At 41.2% G+C, this 14,772-nt stretch overlaps 1 protein-coding gene across 4 annotated transcripts in view; it reads right to left on the reverse strand.

Annotated features, from left to right (window-relative positions):
* LOC122868184 (adenosine kinase-like) overlaps positions 1 to 14,772 on the reverse strand; it is a 103,936-nt gene that overhangs the window by 12,631 nt on the left and 76,533 nt on the right. The gene's annotated exons all lie outside the window — the stretch shown is intronic.

Genomic DNA, 14,772 nt, shown 5'->3' on the forward strand with positions numbered 1-14,772 from the left:
CAGGTGCACTTTAAAGGCCCATACTGGTGATTATGCAAGTTTTTGCTCCTTAACTACAAATCATGTAACATTGATGATTAACTTTTTCAAATATATGCTGTTTTAGATTTTGAGAAATCCATCTGCAATCAAACTACATTACAGTTTAATTTATCAGATTTACCAGATTATACAACTCAAGAGTTTCAAGTTTCCTCATTTGATTTTCATATTGTCTGAAAATTAATGGAAACCAATGGCTGCATGTAAAAATCCACCTAAAACCTACACTATACTGCCTACATATGATAAATTCCACCAAAAATCTAAGTTATACATGATTTGTAGGGCTAAAACAAAAAACTTGGTAACTTGGGACAAGTTTCAGGGTCTGCTGATTGATTTCTCACATTGTGCAGAAATGAATGGAAACCAGTGGGTGCTTGGAATAGTAGGGAAAATACATACAAAAATCTAAAACACACCTGCATGGTTTGCAATATGGTTAGCTGTGATGTCCAATATGTGATTTGTAGTAAATAGGCCAAAACATGTAAAACCACAGGTAGGATCCTTTAACTGGTGACAGAAGCTGTTGCTTGTCAGTTCCGAACGATGCCACAAATCATGACAGACAACCTTGTGCACTGAATTCACTCTTGACCCCAGACAGGGCAATAAGTTGATGCTATGATTCTAAATAATCCAATTATCTGCAGAAGGGGGGCTGGTATTTGCGTGACCTTGGGGAGAGGTTGACAACCTGGTCCTCAAACAGAAGGGGAGGAGATGACATGGAACAATAAGGTTACTGGTCCCTGGAGGAAAGCCTCATGGCTCTCTGCCTTGGATCAACATCACAGAGCCAGCAATATGTCAATTCATCACCCCCACCACCCACCCCCACCCCCACACTCCTACACACACAGGTTGAGAGGCAAGTCAATTAGCTTCTGTAGCCGACAAGCAGCTTTATAATGAGTAAAGGTGAGTAGTATTTTCTTTTCTTCTCCCTTTGCCTTTTCAATCCATTGAGGGCTAAGATCTCACATTTGTTTTCATTTATTTACAACCACATATTGACTTTTCTCCTCAGGAACGTTCCATCACCAACCAGCATGAGGCATCTCGCAGGGACATGAGCAGCTTGGAAAATGTCTTGTCAAAACAGTGATATTTCATCTCAAAGCATTTAAAAGAGACACATGAATGAAGGCTGGAATAACAATGGTGCTGTTGAGCGGCACATGCCTCTATCTCACCCTCTGTCTCTCTCTAGTTAGCAGCTATAATATTTGTGAGAAAAGCCTTTCGAGAGAGTGTGGGTGTTGGAAGAAAAGATAATTGAAGCAGTGTCTATGAGCCACATGTGTACAGTGTAATCCCTTTCAGGAATTTATTAATTTCTATGAGCCGTTATGAATGCCAACATCAAAAATATTTGGTACTATAAGCTCAGCTAAACCTAATATATTGGTATGATAAATATTATATGGTGGTAAATATGCAATTACTGGGACTACACAGGCAAGCCAATAAAACTGGGGAATAAAAGTTACAATTCCTTAAGGGGCTTACAGCATTAATATTCAAAAACCTTATGTTTCAGGCTGTGTATATTTCACATTTGACATGTGCTGTTTTGGTATGTTGCAGTAGATGCTTTTTCAAATGACGGTCCATGTGCTTCTACAGCTGTCGCAACAATGACAAGTGCTTCGAGTGACATCTGGGCAAAATCCTCTCGTGCTCAAAAAAGCATCTCGTTTGTTCAGAGATTGCTGTGATTGCAGGCTCGCCTTTGATGATCCACTCCGAGTTTGATTCCAAAGGAGAGAGGACTGTTGCAGATTTTGGGGGCCTGTAAGTTCTCCTCCTTCTCCTCCTCGGGCAAACAAGGTAAAAGATAACAAGGCGGGCTGAGTGCATGAGCCCTCTGCAGCCATAGTTAGTATAAAGCTATCAGAATGTGTGAGATGTTGCTGCTGTCAGAGGCTTAAACAGTCAAAGGGATATTTTTAGAGAGCTTAAGCTAATAATCCATAGCCCAGTCAGGGGGGCGGGAGTCTACAATATCTTGCCAAGCAAAACGAAAGAGGAAATACACACTTCATGCAAAGGGCAGTTTTCACACTTTGTTTTCCTTGACACTGTATGTGACAGGAGCCTAGCAGGCCTGGTTTAGCAACTGTCTGTGCAGCCACAGTATGTGGGTATTTTCTGAATGCTGTATAGATTTTATTTTCTTCCTTTTAATGAAGCTACATTGCACAATCTGCATTTAGTTTTATCTAATACTTTCTCATAAATAGAGGAGCAAAGTGGGCATTCAGGCTTCTGGAAGTAAAAACCCTATTAATATTCTCGTAGATTATGTTAGGTGACTTGCAGATGGGGCACTTGAGGCTTGGATGGACACAAAACTCTTCCACTTGAGAAACTGTGTTAAAATTCTAGTTCAAAAAACATGACGAGAGAACTCAACTACAACTCCCAATGAGCACTGTGGTTAAGACACATTCAATCACTGAGCTTTCACATTTAGTAGATTGCACTGCTTATGGCAGCAGAAGCTAGAAAATACACTTTGCACAACTCAGAAAATACATTCAGCAGTTTGAATCAGTTAATTTTCACATTATGGGTCAATTCTGGATGAGTCCAACAACTATGGTGCAGTGCTTTGTTTCTGATTGCAAAGCCAAAATGCTCTGAATATGCTAGAAGTCTGATTTCGCAGTTTTGTTGTTGACTGTTCTCTATAGCAACAGCTGCTGAAGCTCTTAAGTACTGTAGTATTTAGAGCAATTCACTGATCCAAACATGCAATAAAATATGATTTCTCCGAAGCCAAGTTTAAAACTGCAAGAACACATTTTTTGGCCTCTTTAGGGTAGAGAACAAGCTACAAGCACAACACTAACAAATGATCACCTTTTAAGTTGATATGGTGCACTTACTAGCAAACAGTTGCCTACTTACACATCGAATAGGCACGGAGCAACATTAGGATTCATTTGGACGGAAGTACAGCCTGGCAAATGTAAGTCCACTATTCACTCTCCTTTTAGCTCTGTTTTGTCTCTACCAACTCCTGAGGGAAATATCTTTCTCTTTTGCTGCTAAATGCTCCACTATGTTCACCAGCTAGTTGATAACTGTGTCTGTCTGCTGTTTGATGCTGAGCAGGTAGTGTGCAGTAGATTTTTAGAGCTTTTTCGCTGAAAACGGCTGCCTGCTGCGGCCAAAAACAACGTTATGAGAGCTGTGAAAGTGAACCAAAACACTGAAGGTGTGGGCCGGAAATCAAAAGATTGAGCTAAAAATATAAAGCTATAAAATGCCGGGATGAGGGGAAGTGCAGAGTCAAGCTATCATTTTCTGTGGGTTCTTCACTACAAGCGACCCATGACAAGTATTCATGTGATCTATTTTCAATATAAAAATATCGATTATATAAATTCTATTATTTAAATATTTATAACCAATGGACATAATATAACAATATGAATCCAACCCTATTGTTATATTTTCCCATGGTGCTATATTAAGGAACACTGACCATTCATCACTTATCATTAAAATAAAACTATTTACTTTTCAAAGTCCACTTGGTTACTCTACATCTCATAATAGACATTTCCTACTGGCCATAACATTTAATGCATGTTTGCTCTTAAAGCACCATGGTAGATGAGGAAACCCAAAAGAAAAGACATTAATAAAACTAGAGATGTTATTGGCTCTTGGGATAAAATATTCCCAGTAATAAACCAAAGAAAGCATTTAGTTTTTTCTCCACTGTGTAACAAGTTGCTGAGCATGTCACAGCAGGAGTGAGAGTCGAAAAAAAACATCCAATTTCAGTGTTTCCCAAAGAATCTAAATCAAAGAGCAAACCTCAGTGCTAAGGTTAATAAAAAGTTGATAAGCTGAAACACGTAGCTCCCCCAGGCCATTCAGAAAACAGGCATTTGCTTGACCGTGTTAGCTTGAGCTGATGCAGAAATTGAATTGTATTTGACATTGTGTGTGTGTGTGTGTGTGTGTGTGTGTGTGTGTGTGTGTGTGTGTGTGTTACAACAACAACCCTGTTTTCTTATTCCTTTCTGGGCATTTCAATAATGGCTCATTTCAAAGACAGAGTTTTAAGCCTACAACCATTTAATGGAGAACTGACTTCCACAATTGTGGAATTAACTTAAAAATAAAATGACAGGGTTGGAAAATTTGCCACGTCAAGCTGTGCAAACTAGAGGAAAACAAATGCTTAGGTCTGGACAGATCAGTTGGAAATGACAAACCACTTACTGTAGAAGCCTTTTAAACTAAACTGAGCATGACTAGGTCATGACATCCTAAATAATTCAGCCAATTATCACAACTTACAGATACATATAACAATGGCATAGAACATGTTTTCCTCATTCCCTGCATGTAAGCATAAGACATTACTGAGGCGAGTCAGACAGCTTCCATAAATGCCCAGTAAAAACAACATCTGGCTTTCAACTCAAGCGTTTCCACCCAGATTACTACAGCATACATTACAGGGTGGTGGATGGGGGCGGAGAATGAATAACTAATCAAGGTGATGGCATCAGTAGGGATTGTTAGTGCCCTTGACGTGGCCTCTGGGTCACAAACATGACACCTCAGGACGTCACCCCACAGCACGAGTCCAGGTGCTGCTGAACAGGAAACTGCCACCTCAAAGATATGTGGGCTGATAATATGATCATACTAGCTGATAGAAACTCACTCATGCAGGGTGGAAGGAAGGCGGCCGCCTGCTACTGTGCAGGACAGATTAGGAGGAATAAATCACCTGCACAGAGCCCTCCTGTAGCTCCCAGGAGAATGCAGCAATGCTGCTCAAGCATGACATGCCACAAACATGAGGGTAAACACACACGGAGCAACACACTCCAGAGAGGCAGGAGTTGCTTTTACTGCCTCTGGGAATTTACTCAACAACTAATGGCATTTCACATTTGTTTTTACCGAGCCATTAAGTGGCATGTTTCATCTCTACCTAATTATTTTCTTACATTCGGGTGTGATTGTACAGGTTCAACCTGAAAGTCAGTTTTTTTGTTATTGACAGATGTACATCTGCCATGCACAGACAGTTTAGCCAGATTTCAAACTACGGTTTCCTACAACTCCCAAATGCATTACCTTAAATTTGTCTTCTTATCAGCGTTTCTCTAATGTCTTGAAGCAAAGTTGTGAAAAAGCATAAAAATCACCGTATGGCAATTGAGATTTATTTAAAAAAAAAACTCCATTATTTTCCCCTCTACCTTATACAACTTCAACCACTGTTCACCAGATGGTGGACTGCTGTGAGATAGAACATTTACATTTGCAATACCTTCTGCAGTGCATAACATGGTATTAATTTTAAACTTTTCTTAAACTATTTAAATTACATGTATATTGTTGTATAATGTTTTCTATCTAATACAGCTGCACAATACACACTTACAGTAAGCCTATATTAAAACTAAATATGTTTGAACAGCTCTGCATTATAAAAACATAGTGTGCATAATGTTTTCCTGTAATATTTTGTGAAGTGTCGAATTGTGTTGGCAAAGCATGAACACATACTGAAGTTAATTTGCAGATTTCAATAGAGAGCTTTTGACAGTTAAAATGGATTTTACACAGCCAGGATCTGTCTCAGTCCCAATACTGTGGATTGATTCAGGACAACCATTAGAGATGTCTCGAGATGATCCTAAGGATTGGTATTGTGGTCGATCTGGGCAAATTTTAATGGATCGTATCGGCTAAAATAAAGCAGATCAAAATTTCTTCCTTTCTTTGCGGAATTTTACTGTGTTTTGTGTTGCAGCGCTACTTTCCTTTACGACAACCAGTCGGTACAGTGGAGCATTTTGCTCGCATGTCAGTGAAAATTAGTGTGTGTATGTGAAAAATTATTTGGGCACACAAGGGAGTGACTGAGTTCAGAAACTGAGGGTGGCAAAATGCACAGATTCGCTAAGCTACGATGCTAATTATCATCAGCAAAGAGCAGTATACAAAACATTCAAGTAGCAGCTTCTCATTTTTAGCCAAAGATGACCATCGATTTAACCGGTTAAAATGACAAACGTCCAGCGGAAAATCATATCAGCTGTCGCTAATTAATGTTAATTCTGTGATGATCATTTGTGAGGTAAGAAGTATCACTCTGTAACACCACTGTACAATCGCGAGTAGTCTGTAGTTCCAACAACTCCAACCGAGGGATGTGTTTTCTCTCGAGCAGATTGCATCACATCCTTTTCAGGAGTCACATTCTGCCATTTAAATTTTCCTTGATATTGTTTCAGATACATATATAAGTGTCAAATACATATTTAATCAACATTTAAGTAAATACAAGTATCAGATCAGACTTGGTATTGGCAGAAATCCAATATCAAAAGGACTTGGATCAGGATCGAGGCCAAAAAAACGTGACCGGGACCTCCATAACAACTTCCTTAAAAAATGTCCAAAATAATTTGGTTGAACGTTTCCCTTTAATCCATTTTGATGAGATTTGTTCAAACTTGAAAGCAAGTGCAGGGTTGACCTAAGCTTTCATGTGACCAATTTCAACAGTGCCCTTGCCTGCCAGTCCATTACACACTTCTAGCAACAGCCTCTGCTCTCATCTATCTCAGTCTGCCTACAAGGGCAGGAGAGAGGTCACTTAGCAAGCCCACAGGGACAGCAACAGCACCTACAGCACGGGTCCAAAGGTTAAACAATCGGAAACATGTGCAGTACATAAATATCTCTGCTGATAGCAATCTCAGCATGGGAGAGCAGGGTTTGCATAAGGGGCTCAGAACAGAGGATGTAACCTCAGATAGAGCAGGAGGGAACATGCAGGCATTCAGCCAGTCTGGTGGGGCTAATGGAAGCCGGGGCAGCAGCAGTAGCAGCTTTGTGCTGGGGGAAGTTAGTTATCAGCCTGATGGCCTTATCAGCACTGAGGGCCTCTATCACACATCTCACCTCTGGGGTCTAACAAGGGGTAAGCGCACAACGTCAGACTGCCAGTGACTGGCTATCTCACAGGGAACGACACTGGATGAAGGAAAAATGGATGAACGGGTCTGCTCAACAAGCAGAGCTAATGCAACAGATTTGAACTAGTTCTTACAACTCTAATTCCACTTAAATGTCCCGCTGATTTTAGAATTCAAAGATTTTTGATTACTTTTGCAACAGCTACCCCAGCCTATATTATGGATCAGTAGTCTTGATTCAACATATCTTACCTCTCTTGATAGTTTGACTCACTGGAGTCAAAAGGTGATCAAGTAAATGCAATTAGGGCCCATATATTTACCTAATAACTTACTTGGGAAAAAACAAGCTGCTAACACAACTGAGAACTCATTTTGTTCTCAAGTGAAGTTTTACTTTTGCTTCAGTAAGTTTTATTGATTGTTTGGTCAAGGTCCACCTGATTGAATTTTTCAGGATCCAGGACTTCCACAGTTAGAAGATTACTATTTCTTAGTCACGCATATGAAAGCAACTGAATTGCAATCTTGGGGGCACATTTTCAGGGTCAATACATCAATTTAGGAGTTAGGGAATTGTTCAGCATTTGTGGATTTAAATACTCTAAATGCCCTTTAGTTATAACCTGCTTCTGAAGGCCTTGAAAACCTATTTTCTTCAACAGTGATGGGATCCTACTAAGTGGCAACCTCTGGGCCTGAAAAATGAAGCCAACGCGGAAGTGCCAATAACTGCAGTTCCTCAAATGGCCCCTTGAGGCTGGCTCCAAAAGCGGGGTGAAAAGCGGGGTGAATTTTTTTTATAACTCACCCATTTCAATTATATTGAGACTTGAGTTTTAACAACTATTAATTTGTAGCTAAAGATAACTAACTTCTAACTTTAACTTTGATGATGGTTGTTTATTTAGTCACAAATATTTAACGTAGAGAAATACAAGATTTAAAACCTAGTTTTCACTTGCTGTTCATTGCTTTTATCATTTTACAATTTTGTTGTCGTGTTTGTGTAATCCAGTGTGGTTATCCTCTTTTCTTTCTGTTTTGTATGAATATATGCACACACATTTGATATATTTGCAGATGTTTTATTGTGTGTAAACTTTGCTTCAAATAATGACCTTTGAATGGTGATGATGATTATATGTATATTTTTTCTCTCTTGGTAAAAACTGTCTTTGTTAAAAAGTGTGCTATAAAAACTTTTGATGAGGTTGAACCCAACTTCATCACAGTCCATCAGTATCTCACAGCTTATTATCCAGTAAATTCAACAGACATTTGGTTGCAGGCGCCGCAAACAAAGGTCAAGAAAGCAAACTGCATTTTTTTCTGCAGTGAACTGTTGTGAACAGTGACCATGTCCTCCTGTGTATAATAAACATATGAGCATTTGGCTTGCTCTATTTACCCCCTAATGAGAAACAAAGATCTGCTCTGGAGGGACTTGCATGCTTCAGACAATGAAAAACCCAGGGAGGAAAAAAAGCTCTCAGAATAATTCAAACCATTTGTGTGCACAAGGGACATGAGAGCTTTGTGTGAATAAACTGGCCATACAAAAATTGAGATGATGTCCAATGTTATCTGTTGATGTGGCATGAGATGGCCATTTGCCAGATGGAAAGCTGCATGGAAGGCAGGAGCCCTTCAACAAGGAGGCTAAATGATTTCACATTTAATGCACACAGCTAACGTGTGATAGATGTTGCAGGGAGAGCAAAATAAGTGCATGGCTCGCCTAGACGGAAATACTTGGCATGATGCAATCAAAAAACCCACATTAAATTAGAAAAACAATCATTTCATTGAGTTCAAGTGGGATCAACAGACATTTCTAAAATAAGCCTATAGGTTTCATTATCCATGGCATGAGGCAAATTAATGGTGGGTAGATTATGGTTGTTGATTATGTCTTTGTCATTTTCTTATCCAGAATTTTCTAACCATGAGGAGAATAGGGGAGTCCTCCAACTGACACTGGAAAACATGACTGTATAGCCTGTACTGTGGGAATACAATCATGAGTAGACAAAGACCAGTCCTCCCGCCAACTCTGTAAGGATAAGAGGATTGGAGATGGGGGGAAAGCAACCAGCCAAACTGCAAGCAGCAGTGATTTGAGGGGAGGACAGGCATGAGGGTTGTAAGGCTATCTGGGAAGTCTGCCGGTGTTCAAACTTCTGCGAGTCCCTCCAGCAACAAGCTGATATCCTGCACTCTCTCCTGCTGTGACAGAAATACACTGGCCTCAGCGCCAGCAGAACGTGGGCACTATTGATCTGCTCCCAGCGCAATATCTCCTCTTACATCCATAATTATTCTCCTTCAGAGGACTCCACCGTGTGCCCTGGCTGCCCGAGTGGCAGGCTTTCTATCCGCCTCCTTATTAAAGATGCTCTATGGTCTCACATTTCACATTGCACTGCCAAAGACCCCCTCTCTTAACCCCGGCATTTTCAAATATTTCATGGTTCAATCCCAGGGTTGGGGAAGGCGGCTTCAGCACGGCACAATTACAGTGGTTAGTCGGACTCCTCTGGTGGAGCCATGCTGGCTCCCAAAGTACCATGACTCGCAAACAGACAGGCCAGGAAAAACAGAGGAATGTTGGAGAGATCATTCTTCTTTTGTATTGAATCCTCTCTCTGGCTGCATGCACACAGGAAAAGGCTGAATGTTTAATTGTAGCAGTATCTTGTAGCGACACTTAATTTGCTCTAGTAAAGTGGTTCCCAACCTTTTTGGCTTGTGACTCTTTAAAGTGAGACTGTGTAACTTTTGAAAGCAGAAATAACACAATCTTCCTCTTACAAATGAAAACTTTAATTCATAAGCAATAAAACACACCATTGCTCAATTTAATAAATGTTTTCTACTTCAGTCTCATTTGGAGATGACCAATAGCTCATAGTTGCTCATGTTAGCTAATGTTATAGCAGACTTTAGGTAGATATTGCTGCAAAACTGATATTAGTGAGCCTCCCGAAAATACATTACTACTTGTGCTACTGTTAGACTTCATTTTAGCATGTCAAACAGGAAGTAAACACCTTACCAGGAGACTTGTTAGTTGTTTCCTGCTGGTGGCATGGATGACTGGATACTGTGTTCCAAGATGGCGACCTGTTCACTCCAATGAAAGCTGCTCACTGGGCACATTTTTTTATTAGACCTAATGGCTAAAACTGTGACTATGAATATAAATAGTCATTTTGGAGAGTTTGTGATGCTCAGAAAATGACTAATTTTACTGTCATTTCCTTTGTAATGATTGTGTATGGGAAAACATTTTTTGGTCTAGTGGATGTCATGTGACTTGCACCTCTGATTGTGGCCACTATGCAAAAACTGCCACACAGCCAAGCATTTCTTCCACTTGCTCTGAGTCAGATTGCCTAATGATGATGTAAGTCACTGGTTCCTAGCTAGTGGGTCGTGGCCCAAACGTGGACCACAGGTGCATTCTGAGTAGTCTGTGGACCAACTTCGTCAAAAAAAATAAAAATAAAATAACAACACTACTTTGAAATGTAATGAGTTTGCAGAGCAGCTGTTGTATTACCCTTTTCTTTTCATCGGGCCTGTTTACATGTAGCCTGAATAAGCTAAATTAGTTGTAACTGCTATTGCAATTCTTTCAGTGTTTTTTGTTGGTTTTAAGCCATAATTGCACTCTCTTGCTGCAATGCTTATTATTTCCTTGAGCTTTCAGCCCCAGTTGTACTTTTGTTATTTTAGTAGTAGTAGTAATTTTATTTTATATAGTACTATAGCAGTAGTTTTATTTATATTTTGTGTCTATGAGCTGTGAGCAGTTCAACGAATGATTGATTAGGGAAAGTCTGAAAAAATAAACAATCTTCAGTCTTTTTAAACATCTTGGGGGGGTCCTGCTCCCTGGGTTGGGAATCATCTAGTATTCAGCAAAAAATCAAAAATAAATAAAACAAACATAAAACAAAGCAGCTTTGCATTTAGCAAATCATCACAGCTAGTGTGCGCTATGACTCATACAACTAACTGACTGTACGTCACACTGAAGGTCAGTGTACTCTGGTGCTGAATGGAAGGCATGTGACTCATCACAGAAATAGCACATTCAATTAAAATTCAGTTGTGAAAGACACAAAAGAGAGCAGCAGCTAATACTTCATGTCTTTTCCTCCAATGACACATTGTGATTGTTCCGCTTCGCTAGCTTTAGAGATGGTTCTGTGTTCATCCTCCCAGTTGGCCTGTGGGGCCTTGTGAATAAACACATGGAGGTTAATGTCTCATGTTCTTCCCTGTTCTCTGCAGACAGCTCTGACAGGAGGAGAGAGAGAAGAGCCTAAAAGGAAAGCTGTTTCGGTAATACGCTAATCTGGCTCTCACATCTCTTTGTTTTAGGCAGTAAGACAGGATATTTTCCCCAAGCTACCGTTCAGAAGTACATCTCGAGTCTGCTGTGGGTGAGCTGTCAAGGGGAAATTTTTTCTCCTATTCTTTTTTTTTTGTGAGAACACCCCTCATACCCTAAGGGGCCTTTAGTGAACCTGCCATCATCCACACATACTGACAGCAAAGAGCATGCACTTCCACGGTCCTGCATACGTCACCGAGGCGATAAATAGCCACAGGCCTCGCCACAGAGATAAGGCTTCCAAGCAGTCTATCAAACAAACAAAGCCAAATGACGAATCTGGAGAGAAGTTAAGAAATGACGCCATATGTATCTCCTCTGCCTGCCTCTTTTTCCATCCACACAAACGTAAAGTCACACACACACACACATATATATATACTTGTACACCCACTTCAGCCTGTCCTGGAAAAATCATTAGAGCCCCTCCACCCCACACACACTGCATGCAGATGGAGAAAAATAGGGCTGAGAGCCAAAACGCCTGAGGGGCTTTTCATGACAGTAACCTTCTGTAGAGCTGCTTGTATCCCTCCGCCTAGATCAGGGAGAGGTGCTGAGGGATGGATGGGAAAATAAGCGAGATAACCATACAAAATATTAGGCGAGGAACATTCACACAAAGTACAGAGGAGGAAGAAATCCATGTCATTTTGCTCTTATGGCCTGGAGAGATGGCAGGCTAAATGCTCTTTTAAAACAGCTTGAACATTGAAATGATGATGGCTCCTTTTGCCTCAGCAAAGCACATTAATACATAGCCGAATGCCATTTCCACTTTTGTTAAATGGCTCACCTATTGAGTATTCAATTACAATGGCTGTCTCTCGTTTGGAAGACGGGGCTGGGACCCATAAAAATAAGCTCCCTCTGAGTGTGGAGCTGCAGAACGCATTGGACAGCAATGGAAGGCATGAAGAGTTCCTGTATGGGGGTGGTATATAATGTTAATGGCAGAGGAGCGAGGAGGTTGTTGGGTATTGACTGTGGGGTAAAAAAAAAAAACTAAGCTCCTCATCTGTGGTACTATTTTATTATGGAAGCACATTTTTAAACCATTTGCACAGATTAAAAAAAGAGCCCAAGCACATGAAATGATCTAAATTGAGAAAGCCATGAATCCTGGCTTAAAAAAAAACATCAGTCAGAGTGATTAATTCAGTCTTGATTAATTGTTACATTTGTCTATGATATGTCTAAAATTCCACAATACAAATCTGACAGTAATGGTCCAATCCTTTCCCCCCATTGTGTGGTTTATCTCTTATGCTCAAATAGCAAAAGCAAATTGTGGGTAATTTTATCGGCGAATCCACTGGCATGTGGTTTTTCCAGCAGTAATGATTCCCTCATTCGGGCCTAATTAACTGCAGCCATTAAATGGAGGGAAATGTAATGCCCTGGGTTCCATGTCAGGTAGTCAGAGGAGGACAGCACAGGAGGACTCAATTATGTCTGTGCTGTTCCCAGGTTATCACACGACATGTTTGCCAATTAAGTGGAGAAGCGTCTGATGTCTATGGGCCTTCACCATCTCAGAGGCCCTGGTAACGCAGAAACGGCGTCGCTAGCCACTCCACCCCCCACCAGTGAAGGAACAGACACTACACTATGCCCCAAAAAGGCAGTAATTACAGGATGGATGGGAGACTGTTATATAAGTACGAGGCTGCCGATAGGCCAGGGAGGGCCTGCTGATGCCAGGTTTCAAACAAGTATCAGCAGGATCGAGTTACAGCAGAATTACCAAGGGTAGACTCAGTCAGAAACACAGACACATTTCAACATCAGAAGCAGGCAAAAACAAGAGAATAAACCAAGGGTATTGACATTTTTTGGAGCCTGTGGTGTTGCACGACTGTTTTGGAATTTCAAATGATCAAAAGGCAATTGTGATCTGACTGAAATAAGATCCCAGTCAGGACAAATAAAGCAGCACTCAATTCTCAGAAACTTCAATCTTGTCCAAAATAATTATTAGTCACTTATAAAACATGAGATCTTACAGCTGCTTTAAACATATTTCCCCAAGTGTGTGTAGCTCTGTATCGTGACTCAGTAAGTGTGGGAGAGGGAGGAGAGACAGGCAGACACATTAGCCTTCCCTTATGGCACATTCTGCAAGGCTATAGGAGTCAGTCTGCATGATCCTGACTGTCACTGACTTGTTATGAAAGCATCGCAGGCTGAGGCTGATCCATCACTTAGGGGGGTAGAAGTTGGGGTGAGAGGACGGCCAGGGGGGCTGGATGGGCGAGCGTGGGCGAGGCAGCCCTGTTGCCTGTCACTCACCATGCACCACTGCATGACCGCCAACCTTGTCTGGCTTGTGCACAATGGGAGGTCTAGGGCTTGACTCTATGAGCAGTCATTCTCCGCTCCCTCCTCCCAACAGCCAACACAGAGGAAGGCCAAAAGGAGTCAAAACAGTCTGGACAGGCATTAGTCCTCTATAGACCCTGGAAGACCTCACTGCTTGAGGCAGCTGAGCAGTGAATATCTCCTCTGTTTCCCACTGAATCCCTTATTTTGGCGGTCTAGACCAGGTTCAATTCCGGAGAGCAAGCCCTGACAGAGACACCAAAAGATAATCTCCTTCAACAAACATACATTGCAATTATCCAGAGTCATTAAACTGTAATGACTGGAGGTGTGAGCAAACTTCTTAAGCAAACAGTTACAGTACCACCCACCCGAAAATACATAACGTTTGCAAAATGTTCGCCATGGTTTAGGAGACAGAATCGTTCCTCACAGCAATTAGGGAGCGAGAGGTGCATATGTAAAAGGGAGGTCTTATGTTGGGAGAGGAAAGAAAAGAGGAAAAAGCTGAAGTCAGCAACAGCAATAAATCCTCAAATGCTGAGCAGTTTCTGCCAGTTCTGTCCTGCTCTGTGGACCCCATCTCTAACCCGAAGACAAGACTCTGTTTAGTAGCTTTAGCAGTGGGGAGGCGAGGTTCAGTCCAGTGATCATCCACTCCCCCTCCTCCCCCCTCGAAGGTGCAGTTTGTCCAGGCGGTGCCTCCGAGACAAACTCAGCTGGCCTGTTAGAGGATACTTCCCAGCAGCACCACAGTCTGTGACCACAGCTTGACCTTGGACCAGTTACTCACTTCCACAGAGCCGAGAAAAATCAATGGATCAACTGGCATGAAATGGTGACACGATTAAGATGAATGATTACTGGGCTAATTCTTATTCATCTCTTTATGGGGCAGTAATAAGTGAGAAGTTAAATGGATACTGAAGTGAAATGAGAGCAATGAGTGAAATAAAACAGTGGACATGGCATTTTGAATTTGGTTTAAACAAGGTGAGAGGATATAGTGTGTGAGCACATACCACATACAAT

The sequence above is a fragment of the Siniperca chuatsi genome, linkage group LG20 (genome assembly GCF_020085105.1).
Source record: "Siniperca chuatsi isolate FFG_IHB_CAS linkage group LG20, ASM2008510v1, whole genome shotgun sequence".
Taxonomy (NCBI): Eukaryota; Metazoa; Chordata; class Actinopteri; order Centrarchiformes; family Sinipercidae; genus Siniperca; species Siniperca chuatsi.